At 42.3% G+C, this 17685-nt stretch overlaps 1 long non-coding RNA gene across 1 annotated transcript in view; it reads left to right on the plus strand.

Moving 5' to 3' along the window:
• LOC140601562 (uncharacterized) overlaps positions 1-17220 on the plus strand; it is a 152704-nt gene extending 135484 nt beyond the window's left edge. The window contains exon 3 of the long non-coding RNA XR_012004569.1: positions 16146-17220. This is a non-coding gene — a long non-coding RNA (uncharacterized lncRNA). The remainder of the gene's footprint in view (positions 1-16145) is intronic.
• The last annotated feature ends 465 nt before the right edge of the window (positions 17221-17685 follow it).

Here is a 17685-nt window from a genome sequence, read left to right on the forward strand (position 1 = left end):
TACAATAGCAACCCCAGGGATTGATTTCTCTTTCCTCTAAACTCACAGAGCACTTTGAACACTATAGAGATTCCTTACAAGATATGGCCCATGCCTATGTTTTTGGCTTTTAGAACTGTACTCTTACTTCTACAGGATTAGAAGAGTGTGAGGATCATGGCTTGTGCACCATTAAGTACTCCAATGTGCCTGGAGTGGGGATGACACATAAGAACCCATCACCAAATGTTTGCTGAATCAGTACATGAAACGCTGGAAGGGCAAGAAAAGGAGAGAGCAGTGAAGAAACAGATTTTAAATACATAAAAATTTTCTTTCTAGTTATTATTTATTCCACTAAGCACATGAATGCATGGAATTATCATCAGGACTTTTTTTGGGGGGGGCACATTTGCTGTGTATTAAGTGTAAGATATACAAAGAAAGATAAGATACAGCCTTTTGTCTTCTTTTTTTAAAAGATTTTATTTATTTATTCATAAGAGACACAGAATGAGAGAAAGGCAGAGACATAGGCAGAGAGAGAAGCAGGCTCCTCGCAGGGAGCCTGATGAGGTATTTGATCACCAGACCCCGGGATCACACCCTGAGCCAAAGGCAGACGCTCAACCGTTGAGACACCCAGGTGTGTCTACAACCTTTCCTCTTGAGGTATTCTCAATCAAATGGGAAAAGACAATTTATTACATATTATGATACATTAAATATTGTGTTCTGATAGTTCTCTGAAAGTAAAAGAGAATCCAAAACATAAACAGGACGTCTTCACCGAAAGGGAAGAAAGATTTAGCTCTTACTATGTATATGCCCTCTGCATAGATTCACTCAGTTGATTCTCAGAGTGAGGTTTTTGTGGTCTGTATTATACATCCTTTGTTCATCTTACATGTGAGGAAACAGGCTCAGGGAGATTCATGCTGAGCCCCAAATCCCACAGCCAGTGAGTAACTAGGGCCATCTGACTATTCTGACTAGAAGCCCTGCTGCTTTCTCGAGTGTTGGGTACCTGCCACAGGTAACTCCTCCCAGAGCTTAACACTGCTCAGACATAAGATTGGAGGCCAGAAGACACAGGGTTTGATTTAAGAAGATTGTTCTGACTATAACTAACACCCTTGGGGCTTTTAGGTGAAAACAAACCCATTGTTTATTGGCCTCACAAGACTCTTTTAGCCTCAGCAGCTGGCTTCTGTTCCAAGGAGGTCTGGTTTTGTTGTCTTGCACCTGGCCCTCAGACCCTCGTGGCTGGGCCCTGGCTGCTGGGCCCAAAGGGAGGTGCATATTCAGGCTCCAGCCTGCAGCTCACCCAGCTGCTCTGGAGCTGGACTCTGCAGCAGCTCCGCCTGCAGGGCTTTGTTTAATTGTCATAAACCTGCTGACACTGTTTTTGTTTTTGTTTTAAGTACTGGATACTTTAGTACAGCAAGGGGCCTGGAAGAAGGGGTAAAACATTTATTCATCACTGGTGATGTCATTACCAAAAAGTAGTTGGCAGTTTCCAGGCGCAAAGGTTGTGCTGGGGCCAATCTGGAGCGCAACTTGGCTCGAGGACAGAGGAGGCTGGAGACACAGGCAAGAGGAGAGGGCCACTGTTGCTACTGGTCAGCAGGCATCCAGACACTCAGGCAGAAGGCAGGAGCCCAGCAGTGACGGGGAGGGAGACACAGGCCCCAAGGGCTATTCTAAGGGGACCAGAGAGAGGTGGGGGGTACAAAAGCACCACTTGCTTATCTTGCTGGGCCAGTGAGCACCTCTGGAGGGGAATGCTGCTGGGAGGGCACAGCTGCTCATGCCCTTCCTGAGAACTCATGGAACCCTCTTGAGCACATTCAGTCCCCACCTTCACCTTTCTTGAATACTGTCTCAGTGGAAGAGAAGAACTCACGCTGCTGCAGGGGGATAGGAATGAATGTAGAGGTGGGCCTGAAAATGAAAGCAAGCACTTTTCCACCTCCACCCCTGTCCCTTGTCGTTTTCTACAAGCCTGGGCAGAGAATTTAGTGTCTCTAAGCCCCAGAAATCTCTATAATGGGCCTAAATCTGCCTACCTAGTAATTTGAAAATTTCACAAGATAACATTTAAAGGGCAAGTGCTCACTGAGTGGTGGCTGTGACATGAGTCAAGGACCCTTAGTCCTCTGTCCTCAGTAGGCCTCCAACTGAGGTCCATGTATGTTAAACCCTCTGCGTGAACCCACACTTTCTTCCCTTTCCTGGGTTTGAGTGGGTTTTATTGACTCCAAAATACTCAGCTTAAGGGTTTCTCTCTGTCTTGAACTTTTCCTGACCCCCACTAGGCTGAGTCAGATGCCCCTCCCTGGACTTCATAATTTGCCTCATGTCTCACACTGTTTTGGCATGATCTGTGCATGTGTTTCTCTATCTTGTTATGTGGTAAACTCCAGAAGGGCAGGAACTATATTTTCCTCTGTATTCCAGCATTTCTCCCAGCATGTGGTGGAGAAAGGTCCAATATGAGGGGAATTGGATTCAGGGGCCAAGATTGTCCCTTTCTACAGGTCAAGGTCAGGTGCCTGCTGGATGAGTCAGGCTTGATGGCATCAATCCTGCCTCTCACAGAACAGGATCCAGAGGGGAAGAAATTCTTATTCCTGCATTCCTTGTCAGAGCTGGAAATACTTCTGGAGGCTTTAGGCAGATGTAAGCCATTAAAGGGAAAAGAAAAATTTGAGAGGAGAGAAAAGCAAGAAACAGGAAGAAGAAACCAAGACTTGTAAAGGGTCCATGGTAGATCTTTGATGGTTAAGAAAAAAAAAAATCATTGAGCTTGAAAATAACAGAAGAGAAAGAGAAGAGTATTAGAGAGAGGAGAGGATAAGCAAGGAATGCCTCATAGATTCGCACCTCTGTGGGAAGGCCTGGCTCTGGACATGCAGTAGATGAGCTCCAGTGATGTTTCAACAGCAGAAAGAGGTGCATGTGGGGGCCCCAGGCTCCAGCTCTGGAGTTAGATTATCCTTTTGGAATCCCAGTTGCACCAAATGGCCCTAATGGGCTCTTTAAAACCCTATTTTCTGAGCCATAGAGTGGGGATAACAATAATATCTCTTTTGTTGTAGTGGTAGGGATTAAATGAGATGATCAGCGTAGAAGCAGTTGTCGGAATGCTTGGTACATAGGAAGTACTCAGTAAATGATATCAGTTCTGTAAGTGTCAATACGTTTTTTTTTTTTTCTCTATATGTCCTGGGTCTGATTCCAGAATCTTAGAAAGCTATAGGAGTGGGATGGATGAAGGGGAATCCTTGAATATAGAATATTATGACCTAGAAAAGATCTCCTTCTCTGGCAGTTTATGTTCACTGGGATACTCAAAACATATTTACTGTGGCTCTAAGGGAATTAGCATTAGGGAGAGAGAAAAATAAAAACAACAGTGGGAAGAATGATCCTGGAGTCAGGACACCTGAGTTCTGGTCTAAATTCTTTGTGACCTTGGGCAAGTTCATGAACTCTCTGGGCCTTTGCTCACTCATCTGTCAAATAAAGAAATTGGTCTGTAAGCTCCTTTTTTTTTTTTTTTTTTGGTACAACAATCAGTGGTTTTAATATCTAGCCAAACTGGGTTGAAATATTTTTTCCCCCTTCCTATCTACAATTGCTTGCTACCCTATCTCCCTCTTGACTGGGGGCTATAGATTGATTAATAGGCAAAGCAAACCTCACCAGGCAGGGTCTTTGTAAAGGCTGAATAAATATGGGTTATATCTAGCAATCTATGTTTAAGTACCTATATTTAAGAGCCTAGTGATTTCTGGGGTGGAAGTAGGGGTGGGGTGGGAGTGGGCATGAGAAATACAGAGCTTCCTCTGAATGCAGAGTGTAATTAGGCATGGATGAGCATGGGTCCTCCTCTGAAATACAAGCCATGGCTGGATAAGGTAAGGGTTTCCATCTCAGGGAAAGGAGAACCAAGAGCAGGCCACAGTGATCAATTATATAAAACTAAAGGGTTGTTTGATGGAGGAGAGCAGAGCCTCCTTTGGCACTCCAGGGGAGAATAATGACCCACAGGGCAGATTTCAGATTTCAGTGTAATGTAAGAAAACTCATCCATTTCATTAAAAGCAGGAGTTGGGAAACTTTTACTGTAGAGGGCTAGGTAGTAGGTATTTTAGGCTTTGTGGGCCACCCAGTCTTTGTCACATTTGCTTGGCTCTGCTTGTAGTGGGAAGGCAGCCATAGACACTACACAGTAAGCTTGGTGACCATGAGTGTGATTTATAAAAGCAAGAGGCAGGCCAGATTTGCTGGTCCTGGCATTCAAGGAGCATGTGTAGGACTCAGTGGCTATTAGAATGAGTAGTAAGGACTACCTTTCCCTGCACCCCCCACCTAGAACAGTGTTCTAGTAGAGGAGGAAAGACCCTCTTACTAGCATCAGAGTATATGTCTCTTCTTAGGTAGAGGTTCTGATTCACTGGCCTGTGGGGTTCCTTTTAGCACTAAATCCTACACTTCTTAGAAAAAAGACATAGGGCAAGCCCATCGGGCTCTGAGTGTCTGTATGTGGGCAGAAGCTCTTGGAAGGAGAGTTGGGTTCATAAGATAAACATGCATTTCACAACTCAGTAGTGATGTTTATATTTCCAGGCAGATCAGCTAAATACAGAACAGGTATTTAAGAACTCAAAAGAAAACACAGTTTGAGTAGAAAACTGCAGCTCTGTCTCACCTCCATGCCCTCATCTTCATGGTTTGCCCCTCCCAGGACACCATGCCCTCTTTCAGTTTCTTCCATAATCCGTTCAGTCTTTCTCAAAAATACAGCAGGGCTTGGAAGCAGGAGGAGGGCTTTGGGCTTGCTGGAGGGAATATCAAGCATGCAGACACCGGACTGCTGTGATGTGACTCAGACACTGGGGGCAGCCACGGCAGCTCACTGTGGGTCCTCTAACAGGCCACTGATAGGTTGGGTCCTTATGAAGCCCAGCTCAAGTGGAGGCAGGCAGGATTCTGTGTCTTTCCCTGGCCATTCCATCCAACCAAAAACCAATGAGGCATCCTTGCAGATGCATTATATTATCCTTCAGCCTGATGGCCTGGCTGCCTGTAGCCTTGTGAGGCCTTGGGAACACTGACATTGCTTGTATTTTAGAATCTGTAGCATTTCAGAGTAGAAATATGAAGAAAGTGGGAGTCAGACCATTTAGGTTAAAGTCCTGACTTCATTGCTTAGTAGTAACGGGGCCTTGGGAAAGACTTAGCTTTGTGCAACTAGGTTCCTAATTTGTGACAAGGAAATTTAAAAGTGAAATAAAGCCATGCTAAGTACAGTGTATTCTCTTTACTTTGCAGTAGTCATGTTCTGTAAAGCCCCTGTGAGTACTGCATCAGCGAACACTGAACCAGTGCTCTTAGGGGAAATACAGAGTCAGGTTCCTCTGAGCCTCTGGGTCACAAAAGTTTAATTAATATGTCAATTCATAACTCTATTGTATGTGTATTTTTGTTTAAAGACGCCTTATTTTAAATGTATGGTTGATTTGCTAACATTAAACTCACAGCCAGGTGCACTATAACTGGTGTCTGCATGAAGCCTATCTACATGCATTTCCTCTATGTCCTTGCTCTGCAGCTCTCCAGCACTATGCTTGGGGACTCTGTGAAATGTGAGATTGCCAATGCAAAGTGCAAAAATGTATAAAATGTGTGCTAAATGGCAAAAAAGGCACGTGCTTATAGAATGAGAGCTGAAACAGAAAGAGCATCACTTTGTCTGACCTCAGCTGGGATCATGCAACAAAATTTTTGCTGCTTTGCCCATGTGTATGAATGACTGCAAAAGCACTGCAAGTACTGGCTTGGGGGTTACAAGTAGATTTTAGTGACTAGGAGAATTTGCACATATCACATTTGTGAATAATGAGGATAGTCTGTATGTGAGAATCATCATGAGGATCTATTGTGATAAAATCCAAGGGACCCCATCTCGTGCACAAAGCCCTCCATGATCTACCTCCTGCCTACTTTAAAGTCAGGCCCTTCTGTGGCTGCCCACCAAAACAAACTCCATTTTCCAGCCATTCTTGCTGTTCTCTGATCACCAAAGAAATACTATTTCTTGCCTCTCTGCCATTATACACACTATTTTCTGCCTAGAACATCCTCTTTATTCTCACAAAGAGAAACTATTATTGAGCTCCAGGCATGCCAATAGGTAGGAAACCTGGTCTTCCACACAATCTGTATATTTGGCTCAGAATAAAAGGTTTGGCTTGTCCGGTTTATTTTTTAAGGCACACATGGAACACATGAAGATGTCTTTTCAGTAAAGTCCAGTTTCTTCTGATTCTCCTGATCATCAGCTCTTGCAGAAATCCAGTCCCTGGTGAAGGCTCTCAGAATCAGGGGTTGGGATGAACTTCCTGCCTCATTTTTCCAGACTCTTAGGTTCAAGATTTGGATACCCCTCACTCCTAGCCAGTGGTTTCCACCCTTGACCTAAGCTCTCATCACATGAGACCTTTCAGAAGGCTAGGGTTGGAACAATCATCACTAAAATAACATCTGAAATAAAAGGCAACCCTTAATGTTTCGATAGTCCAGCCCCCATCCCTGGCCACTGTAGGTTAGAGCTGGACTTCCTGGAGATGTGTAACCAGCAATGCAATGAGTGCCATGACTCTGGGTCCCAGGTAATTGCCTCTAAGCAGTTTGGCTAGATATCACCATCAGTTGGCTTTGGGCCTCCATCTGTTCGGCCTACTGCTCAGACATTCCCACTCTGTCCCTGCCTTTTCTCATGGCTGTGTCTCTCTGGTCCTGGGGCTTGTTTCTGTGTTTGTTTCATCTTGATTCCAGCCAGCTAATTTCCAGCTGCTCCTGGCTTCATCAACCTGCATGAACTGCCTTTCTGCCACCCCTCCTGCCAAGGCTCTGACACTGCCACCTGAGTCCGAGAAGAGGGGGCAGCAGGTAGTAAAAGAACACTGGGTTGAAAGTTAAGCAGACATGGATTTTGGTCCTGTTCCCACCTCTCCTTATTTAGGTATTCTTGCATAAGGCCTTTATTTTTCTGTGTCCTGGTTTTCAGGCTGTACAATGCAAGGGACATAGACTGGGGAGAGCTTTTTCAGCATTCACATTCTCTGCTGCTATGAATCTTTGGAAGGGAGATGGGGGGCATGTGTCTCATTTGTCTACAGGTGGATAAGCCACCTTTGAATAGCTTCAGGGCTAATGAAAATCTGCTCCATGACTGTTTGGTTGAAAATTTCAGCCTGCAAATCTGCAGGCTTGGTGGGGACAACACCTGTGTGAGTGCTGCTCACAAAAATGAAGATTAGACAGAAGCAAAAACAAGACGGAGGGCACATTGGTTTTCAGAGCCATCTCACATCTAGTCACTACTCCTCTTTCAGGGGAGAAAAACCTCTCAGGGTATCAGAGAAAGCCTACTGCTCACTTTTCTAATGCTGCTCAGTGGTTCAAACGTTGGCTTAAAAAGGAAACACAAGCAGCCAAATGCCCATGAATCAAGGGAAGAGAATGTTCCCCAATTACAGGCATTTATAACTTAAAATGAACAATACATGATAGTTACAAAGAGGATGGTGTTGGGGAGGAGGAGGGGGGTGAAGGTGGTGGTGGAAGTAGTGGTAGAGGTGGAGGTGGTGCTGGAAGTGATGATGGAGGCAGTGGAGGTGGTGGTGGAGGAGGAAGGGTGGTGAGGATGATGAGAACAACCAGCACATACAGAGATAACACACGGTGTGTGAGCACCTGGGCTAAGTTCCTATAGGTACCATTTCATTTAATCCTCAGAGCCACCAAGTATTAGTTAGCCTAAGTCCCAACAATGTGAAAACAATGATATCATATGGACAATAAACCAGACTTGCTAAGGAGCCAATAGTCATGATTGTAATACCAGCACTTTCCATTTACTCCCCCCTGGAAGCCGCTGCTCGTCTCTGATACTGTTTCTGTTCTGACTTCGGTGGCAGTCCTGCAACATGCAAGGGCTGGCTGTGTCTTACGTCCTAGATAAGGAAGTTGAGACTCACGGAGCCAAGCAGCAGGCTGACAAACACTGAGAAAGAGCTGATGAGTCCCTTCAGGGAGACCCCACTGAGGATTCAGTAAGGACAATTCTGCCACTGTGTCTTGTGTAACAGAGAAAACAGAGTGTTTACTCTTGTGTTGAAAAGCATTTCCTTAATTGCATGCCCTTTGGCTATGTTGAAACCTGATAGGGATGTAGTTGAGAGTGAAAAGTTCCCAAAATTCCTTCAAAGCAAAGTGGTTTCCTTTCTCCTCCAAGACCCCAAGTTTCCTGTTTTTCTGTCTTGGTGGACCAGCTCTTGCCTGGGGTCAGCGAAGGGGGGTGTGCAGTATCATTGCAACTTCTGCTGCTCTCTGGCTCTTGGTGATGGGTGCTTCTTCTGCTGATTTTCTTTTTGAAATCATTGACCTTTGGAATTCTAGTCTTGCTTAATCTCCAGTCTGTGTTGCCTTGGTCGTGGCCAAGGCCAACTCTTAACCCAGGCAGTGTGCAGAGTGGGGCCATGGGCAAGGGAGTGGAGTCTAAGACAAGCGCCCTGCATTTTCCCCAAGGTCAGCCAGAGGGCTCAGACAAGAATAAAGATGATCTCAGTATGCTAGTTTCCAGTTTCTACATTCAAGAACTTTATGAACTCATTCTTTTAATCTTTCTTCACATGTCTGCCTTGTCTCAGCTTGGTACCATGTGCCCTTCTGAGTAACTTTCTTCTTATTTCATCTTCCAGGTCATTCATAAGGGTGTTAATCATTTAGAAGGATGGGAGCTTCCCCTACCTGGAGAACGCTTTTTCCTGAACTCATTGAAAGTCTCTTTGATTTGCCCAAGAACTAAGAAAATAAAATCTAGACTAAGTGGGAAAATATTCTGTGTGAATAACATATTTATAAGCTCTGGGTGTTATATCAAAATCCCCACATTGTGGAGAGGCCTGCTGGCTGGTCCCATTGGCAGAGTAGGTGGTTGCCTATATCGTGTGTTTTAAAGTTTGCTGGAAAAAGCTTCCTGCCTCTAAACATATTGCCTTGGATTCTACCATTATAGATATATGGCTTAGCATTAAATATTGCCCTCTGTGTTTGCGTGAGAGGGGTGAGAACCTCTTTTAAAATCAGAAAACTCCTAAGGTGTTTTTCGGCTAGAATTGTGCCTGACTCTGGTAACAGTCTGGATTGAGTTTTACCGGTTGTAGGCAGATGCTATTAGTACCCCACCCGTGTCTGTCTACAAGGTTCTCACTGATTTTGCAGATGCCCCCAGTCTTGGTTCTAGGGCTTTTTCAGGCTGTGGGAGCATGTTTTGGCTTGTGCACAGGGCAAGAATTGGAGAATTAATGCCCTACAGAAGCGGGTCCCCCAGGATTGGATGGGATTTCATGAATGCCTCAGCCCTTCACCCTTTGATGGCATAATTCTTATATGTGTTTTTACACAGTCTACCAGATTTCCCCAGTGGGACTGAGTTCCAGTTTCCCACTGTGATAACTGGCTGGATGACACACAGTTCTTGGCTTCCCTCCTGCCACTATGTCACTTCCCATCCCCCTACTGGTATCTCCTGGGACTACTTCCCAAATAAACTACAGTTGAATTTTTGTCTGAGGACAGCTTCTAGGAAAACCCAAACCTAGACACCAGGTAACCACAGGTAGGCACAATCCATGAGACATGAAAGACCCAGGTTGTCCTTCCACCTCCACCATGTCCAGTGTATGGTTTTCAGTGTCATGGTGACAGCCCTGTGTTTCAGGCAGGAGAAAGGAGAAAACACTAACAGCCAACACGGAGACCAAAACCTTTTTTTTTTTTTTTATCAGAGGTTTCGCCATTTTAGACAGGAAGGGATGTCTTCTCAATTGTGTTCTACCTAGATTTTTCTGTCAGAATTAGGTCACTCCTACTCCCATTCCATTGGATACTAGGCAACTGAACAGTTTTAGTTGACATGTTACCCTGCCAAGCAAAATTCAGGCTCTCATTATAGAGTAAAAGGAGAATGGATATTGGATTAGGCAAGTAGCAATATTTCTCACAGAAGTTGTTGCCTTATAACATATTACTAATACCTGAGTATGGCATGAGCTTATTAGATGCATGCTACTCAAAGTATCTGACTTGCTACTTGGCATTGGCATCACCTGGGAAATGCAGGTTCTCAGGCCAACGCCAGACTGGTTGAATCAGAATTTGCTTTTTAACAACCTCCTGCAATCAAGTAATTTGTATGAATAATCAAGTTTGAGAAGCCCTGAGTTCCATCACTTTCCTGGTGTCAAGATGAACAAGGGAATCTCTGGCTTGTATGATATCCTTTCTTGGTTTTGCCTGGTGCCTTACGACTGGTAAGTTTCTGTTGGATGACAGAATGGGTCATGCCAACCCAGGGCTGGGAAAGAGGTATCGTCCCTAATCCCTCACAATCAGAGTGACCCTCCCCCTTTCCTCTGGACAACTCACTGCCCCTCTCGGTGCCTTTTGCATCTCTGTTTTCTATATCACCACCAGTTTTGAACTTCTCTCATTGTTCTCTTGGACCCAAAAGTCTATGATCTTATCTCATTCATCTCAGCACCATTCCCATCCTGTTCCCTGCCAACACCCAGCTGGGTGCTTTGCTCGGTTAAATTGAGTGGAATGAAACCTCCTATACCTGGTTCCACCTTTGTTTTTTAGGTTGTTTTCACTCTTTATTTCCGTGTTCCTTTTCTTAAAACAACTCCCATAACTAACAAGGTAGTTAGTGTTTTCTTTCTGGATTTTCCTAACATTTTTTTAAATGACTGTGGTATTTGAATAAATTGAAAAATGTAGTGCAGAGATTTCAAACACTTTTTGGCAGCAGGGTTCTTTCTGCAAACATAGGAACTCAGTGGGTGCTCAGATTTGAGGCAAGCTGCTGTGCTTTAATGAAGCATGGAGGGGCTTGAATCCCTAGTGCTGGGCTCCTCGAGCAGAGCCCCTCCCAGCCTTCAGAGTCCTTACTGTTTTTTTCCATAGTCCACTTGCATGAGGCCGAAGTTCCCATGACCCACCCATTCCCTCTGTCAGTGATGAAGAGGATTGCTGAGTATAATAAACAAAGTCAACAAACTGTGACCAACTCTTTGCTAGTAAGAAACACATACTGCCTATTACTCACATTGTAAAAGAGGAAAGTGAACATAGGCAAGTCTGTATGTGCTAAAACAGTGCCTTGTGATCCTAAAACAACTCACTGATTTAATTACACCGTCTTTGGTAGAAGGTTCAAGTTATTCCAATGGCACAAGTTCACTGGCAGTCCGTTACAAATGAAGTGTCCTTATAAAAGCACAGGGATATCAATGATTAATATTAAACTGTAATTACTGAAAAAATTATAGGCCTGAAATACTGTTAATGTAACTATATATCATTACACACCATGGGGTTAACCAAATAATTGATGATACTCTACATTGATAATAATGAAGCTAAATGAACAGCAATTTATGTTTAAAAAGAAAGTCAAAAGTAGCAGCTCTTGAAAACCTCACGGACTCAGAGAAGTTGCAGTAATCCTGTTGCTTTTAAGAAATCATACATAATATTATTCAGCTTGTGAGTGCCAGTCACAATAGCAGTGGAGACCCAGTGATAAGAAAGCTGACTTCTTCAAATCGTTGGAGTACAACCACCAATAAGACATGGAGTGAACAGGAAGTAGGAGTTGGGAAACATGGCCAGGCTTTGTGAGGCATCCTCACGCTTTAGTGGATACTGAACTAAACTCCTCTGCAAACTCTAATAATGAGCTACTTTTAATTTATGAATGCCAACATTTAATGGCCTTGATAACTCAATTTAAGTTGTTACTAAGTGGCCCATAGTACTGTGTCCTGATGAAAGTCTACAGAACAGCTCATCATTCCGTGGAAGAAAGGGAGATCTCTTGTTTTCATCAGGCTTTGAAAATCACTGCTGTAAAGGAGGAGAGACAGGATGGAAAAATGCTTTGCTTCCCTCAAAGGAGCTTCCTTCATTATGTCATGCTGCTGGAGACAGAAGCTAAACTCACCAGATGGGCTCCTTCGATGGACAAGGCATACATTCATGTTCCTGCAGACTCACCTTGATGTGGTGTGACTTTCAGGGAAGTAACTGCCAGCAGTGCTGGAGGTTCATTAGCAGAGTCTTCGAAGGCCCCAGGGAGGCATGTCAATGGGACAGCTTCTGAGTAAGGGTTCCCTAATGGGCTGAGCTGCTTTACTCTTTTGCTAAAAGACCAATTTATTTTTTTGCTTAAAGACCAATTTAAAAGCAATAGTTCTGCTACTTCTCACCATCCTTGACTCTAACCACAGGAGCTGACTGTGGGTCTCCTTAGTGTTCTAAGACTCCTTTCCAAAGTGACCCTGACTAGATGCATGTGAGCAGTAGACAGTTAGTCAATATGGCTGGTCATCTCCAGGAATTGTTGTACTTACCTGTGGCCATTACTCAAGTGGACTAGGGCTACCTGTACAGTGTCAGCAGCTGTAGGGAAAAGGCAGAGTCAGGAGGAGGTCAGAGATGGGTATGGGGCAACCAACCCTCTCCCACAAAAATGGAAGCCAGCAGATCAGTGATGTTGCAGTCAGGGAGTACAGTCCATGTCATCTTGGCTCTTGCTAGCCTTAATAACTAAGGTAACTCAGGGAGCAAGCATGTGTTCTGAGACACTGAGGAATTAGAGGCAAGCTTGATCCATGGATATGGGGTACAGAGCCAGTCTTGTTTACCTGCTCTCTATGACTGGAAAGATCTCATTGTCATAGGCTCTCATGATTCATCCCAGTAAAGGCTGATTTCTCTAAAGAAGGTTGCAAGTTGCCTCTTCTTTTTCTGGCTTAATTGATATATTTTACTTATGCACTTCTTTCAGAACGTCCATGAGAATCTACCCAGGAATGATTCACGTGCGTTTCCATCTTCCTGTAAATGCATGAGAACCCTTGGAAACTCTGGGGAAAGATAGTTCAGAAATAGTGTTTGTTCCTTCCAGGGTGGTTGGAACATAGATAATTCTAGGGATAGCCTGATGGTTTAACTTGGACCTAGAAGAGTTGGGGAAGATGGGTTGGACCTCTGGGGCCATTGGAATTTCATTGGCTATTACAATGATGATGAAACTGTAAGACAGTGCTTCTTCTCAGATTTGGGTATGCATAAACATCAGCAGGTCTTGTGTGGAGCCGAGGCTTCTGATGTTTTGAGCCAGTATCTTGGGCTATTCTTTGGGAATGATCTTTGGGAAACACTGCTGTGAAATTTGGTTGTATAGCCTGCACAAAGGTATTGTTGGCTGGATTGGGGTCAGGAGAGAGAGTGTGTCTGAAATGACTCTGGGGCCGGGCTGAGGTATACTTTGTGAGTCAGAGACAGGCAAGGACTTAGGAAACTCAGGAGAAAGAACTCAGGAAGATCAGTGGTATGAATAGGTTTGGGTTTGAGGATTTTGCAGGAACAGTCTCCTTTCCTTAAATGTTCCTTGAAAATTAGTCAGGCCCCAATAGTAAGTTCTCACTCAGCACCCTAAAATTAAATTTGTGTGGTGCCTCCTTTGGGTAATCCTCTTTAGAAGAAAATGTTTAAAAATATCTAATCCTGGTCCTCAAGGTAGAGTTTACCACCTGATTCTAGACGACAAGCTCATTCCTCCAGTTTGAGATGTACACACACACATTGTCTGGCAGGTGCAGGATGGGGGCCACAGTGATTGGGGAATATGAAATGTTCATGGGGTCATGGAGTTTGGATATATGAGTTATAATTCAATAAAAGATGTATTTTTCAAGGCAAATCCCAGAATCAGTCTTAATGGTGAGGTATTAGAATCATTCTTATACAGTCAGGAACGACAGACACATAGCTCTACATCAAGTTCACTGTGATTTAAGTTTATTTTTGGAGGAGCTGGTCAATAAAATTTGATAAAGTAATGAAATATAGTTTAAGGTTGGAGAGAAAGGAGCACGATTATCATCATTTGCAGGTGAGAGAGTTGTGTATTTGGAAAATCCAAGAAGATAACTGAGAAACTGTTAGAAGCAATAAGTGTATCTTCTAAGGCTAGATACAAAATGAATATGGAAAAATCAGTAACATCCCAACACATGTCACAATAACCAGTTAGAAATTGTATCTGAAGGAAAAAAAATCCCCATTTACAATAACAAAAGAAACGACAGGAATAAATATTACAAGGAATATGGGAGAACTATGTGAAGACATTGTTAATTGTTACTAAGAATATGGTTAAAAAAAGAAGTTCCTGTGTTCTTGATAGAAAGACTCAACATTATAAAGATACAGGATCTTCCTATGTTAATCTGTAAATTTTAAGTGATCTCAATAAATAACAGGAATTTTTAAAACTAGTTGAATCAATTCTAAAATTCATATGGCAAAATAAAGGAGCATGGGTAGGTAAATTCTATAAAGAAAGAATAATTGCAAGGAGGGTATAGCTTTCTACGTATTATACTTTTGGGGAGGGGTAGACAAATGGATCCATGAACAGAATGGGGAATTGGGAAGAGAACCAAAAACAGGCAAAAGTTATTTTATAATAAAGCTGGCATTTCTTACCAGTGGGGGAAAATATTACTCATGAAATAAATATTGAGTTAATTCAATGAATCCCATGTAGGAAGAACATTAAAAGATAAAAGTTGGACTTCAATTCTTTACCAAAAATCCAAATGGTTTAAAAAGATCAAACCATAAAAACTCATAAAAATACTAAGATAAAATATAGGATAAATTGTAAATTACATGTATTTTGGATGAGGTTTTTATAACCCAGAACCTATAAGAGATTATTAATTTGATAGTTGCAAAATTTTTCATGGTAAGGTAAGATAATCAAATGACAAAAGGACCCAAATGTGGTAATTTCCTTAATATATAAAGATATCTCACTAATCAATAAGAACTAATAAATCAAATGACAAATAGGCAAACTCCATAAGCAGAGACTTTCCAAAGTAGATAATAAGAAGACTTTTCAAAATAGGAAAATATACTTGATCTACTCAGAATGGGAGAAATGGAATTTAAAACTACAGTGGGATGCCATATTTTTATCATCTGATTTTAGTGATCAAAAGTTTGATAACACACTGTGATTGATGGTGAAGCTGTGAGGAAACAATCACTCTCAACTATTTTGGGTATAAAAATTGATCTATTTTTTGTGAGGCAATTTGGCAGTACCCATTATAAATGTGCATACCATTTGAGCCAGCAGTTCCACCCCTATGGATTAAATATAGAACTTGCATTTGTACAAAATAAAGAGCATATAGGGTTATTCTCTGCAGTATTTATTGTTATATAGTAGTAATAATGAAAGCAAAGATTTGAAAATAAAACCCCTAAATTCCATCAATAGGAACTGGCTGAATATATATGGAACAACCATAAAGTAGAATGAAAAACAGTCACTTAAAAATACCTAAGGCTGTTTTATAGGTGCTGAGATGAAATAATATCACAGATATATTGTCATATTAGAAAAACTACAGAATGTATATATACATTCATATATATATTCATATATATATATATGGCATGTTACCAGTTTGTGTGTGTGTGTGTGTGTGTGTGTGTTTTGAAGTCTGTATCAACAAATCTCAAACTTTTTGGCCTCCAGAAGGCTTTATATTCTTAAAAATTATTGCGGATTTAATCAAGGGTTCTCAGTTGTCTTAGAAAATTCTAGAAAGCCCAAGAATACACAAGCATACATTTCATTAGCTGTCAAAGTGATGATGCAATCACATGTCATGCAACCTCTGGAAAACTTCCACTGTATATTTGTGAGAGAATAAAAGTGAAGCAGGTGAATAATGCTTTGGTATTATTATGAGAATAGTTTTGATTTTGTGGGCTCTCTGAGAGGGTCTTGAGGATCCCCAGGGGTCTATGGGCCACACTTTGAGAACCATCGATCTACACATATGTGATTGCATATACATAGAGGAGTTTTGCAAGAATACCTCAGAATAGATAAAAACTGTCACCTCCGGAGAAAGGACACTGGGCAGACCAGGGAGCCCTGGTGGGAGAAAGATGTACTTTCACTGCATAACTTTTTTCTTTTTTTTTTTTTTTTAAAGATTTATTCATCCATTTGAGAAAGAGTGTGTGAGAGAGCAACGCAAGCATGGTGCGGAGGAGCAGAGGCAGACGGAGAGAGAGAATCTCAAGCAGACTCCCCTCCAAGCATGGAGTTTGATGTGGGGCTCGACCCCGTGACAATGAGATCATGGCCCCAGCTGCAATCAAGAGTTAGACGCTCAACGGCCTGAGCTACCCAGACACCCTGCCACTGCATAAGTTTTGTAACCTTTAAATTCTATGCATGTGTTAATAGTTACTTTTTTTTTTTACAAAGAAACTTAAAGGATCTAAAGAAATGAACTGAAATGCAAACAGATTTATGAGCTATAGATTTAATCAGAGTCATGGGCTGAGATTGATGTACATGAATATTTGTCACAGCATTATTTATAACAGTAGAAACTTGGAGAAATCCCACAAGTTCAAAGATAGAGATTGGTTAAACAAATTATGGTACATCTACACATTGTAATTCTATGCAGTCATTAAAAAGCATAAATCCCTAGAATGTTCTGTAATATGGGAAAATGCTCACAATATAATGTTAAGATAAAAAAAAGTAATGCAGGATATAACTCTGCATGAGTCAAATTGTAGTAATTTAAAACAATACTGGAAGGAAATATATCCAAATTTTGAGTCATTATTTTTGGGTGGTGAGACTATGGGTTATTTAAACTTCTGAATTTTCCAAATTTCCTATAATTAATATGTATCACTTTTATAAACAGAAAGAAAGTGTTATAAAAGAAAGAAGGAAATGGAAAGGATTCATTCCCAGGGCTGCGAGGGGATGCATAGCTTTTCTTGCAGTGCTGATTGAACAGTGAAGTATATTTGTGGGACATCTTACCCCTGCTAGGTGCTAGGTGAATTTGCCTTGGTGGATGTTTGTGCACATGTAGCCTCAGCTGTGGAAGACCGGCCTCCATGGCTTGGCTGGGAAAGCTGGTGAAGGGAGAGACAGAGTGAACCTAATGAATAGAAAGGGGTGGTGTATTTGTAACTTGCACAACACATTAATGCAAAACTTAGAAACCTAAAATAGCAATAAATATTGTCATGTCACAAGTTAATGTGAGTCAAGATTTGACTTAGCTAAGTGGTCCTGGCTCAGAGCCTTTTAGGCGGTTATGGTCAAGATGGCAACTGAGGCTGCAGGATGCAGGGGTCAGTGCTTCTGGGCTCAGTGAACAGTGTCTTCACACAACCTAGGCAGAGAGTTAGTGCCAGGAAAGACCAGTGAGAGGGGAAATGCAAATGTCCCAACCTGACTTGGTTTGATTGGCCAGGAGCAAAGTCCATCCCAAATTTGCTCAAAAAGTGAAGGTTTATTGGAAACTATCAGTCTCAAGAAAGAGGGCAGCATTCTGGTGCCCCACTAATCATATGATTCAAATTCAGCTTCACACAACCCCTGCTACATAGTTCAGATTTTGGAGAGGGAAGCTGATTGGTTTAACTGAGCCTGGGAACTGGCCTCTCTAGAGTCAGATGTTTGACTCTCTTCTAATAGTCACGGCCATGGCCTGCATC

The sequence above is a fragment of the Canis lupus genome, chromosome 12 (genome assembly GCF_048164855.1).
Source record: "Canis lupus baileyi chromosome 12, mCanLup2.hap1, whole genome shotgun sequence".
Classification (NCBI taxonomy): Eukaryota; Metazoa; Chordata; class Mammalia; order Carnivora; family Canidae; genus Canis; species Canis lupus.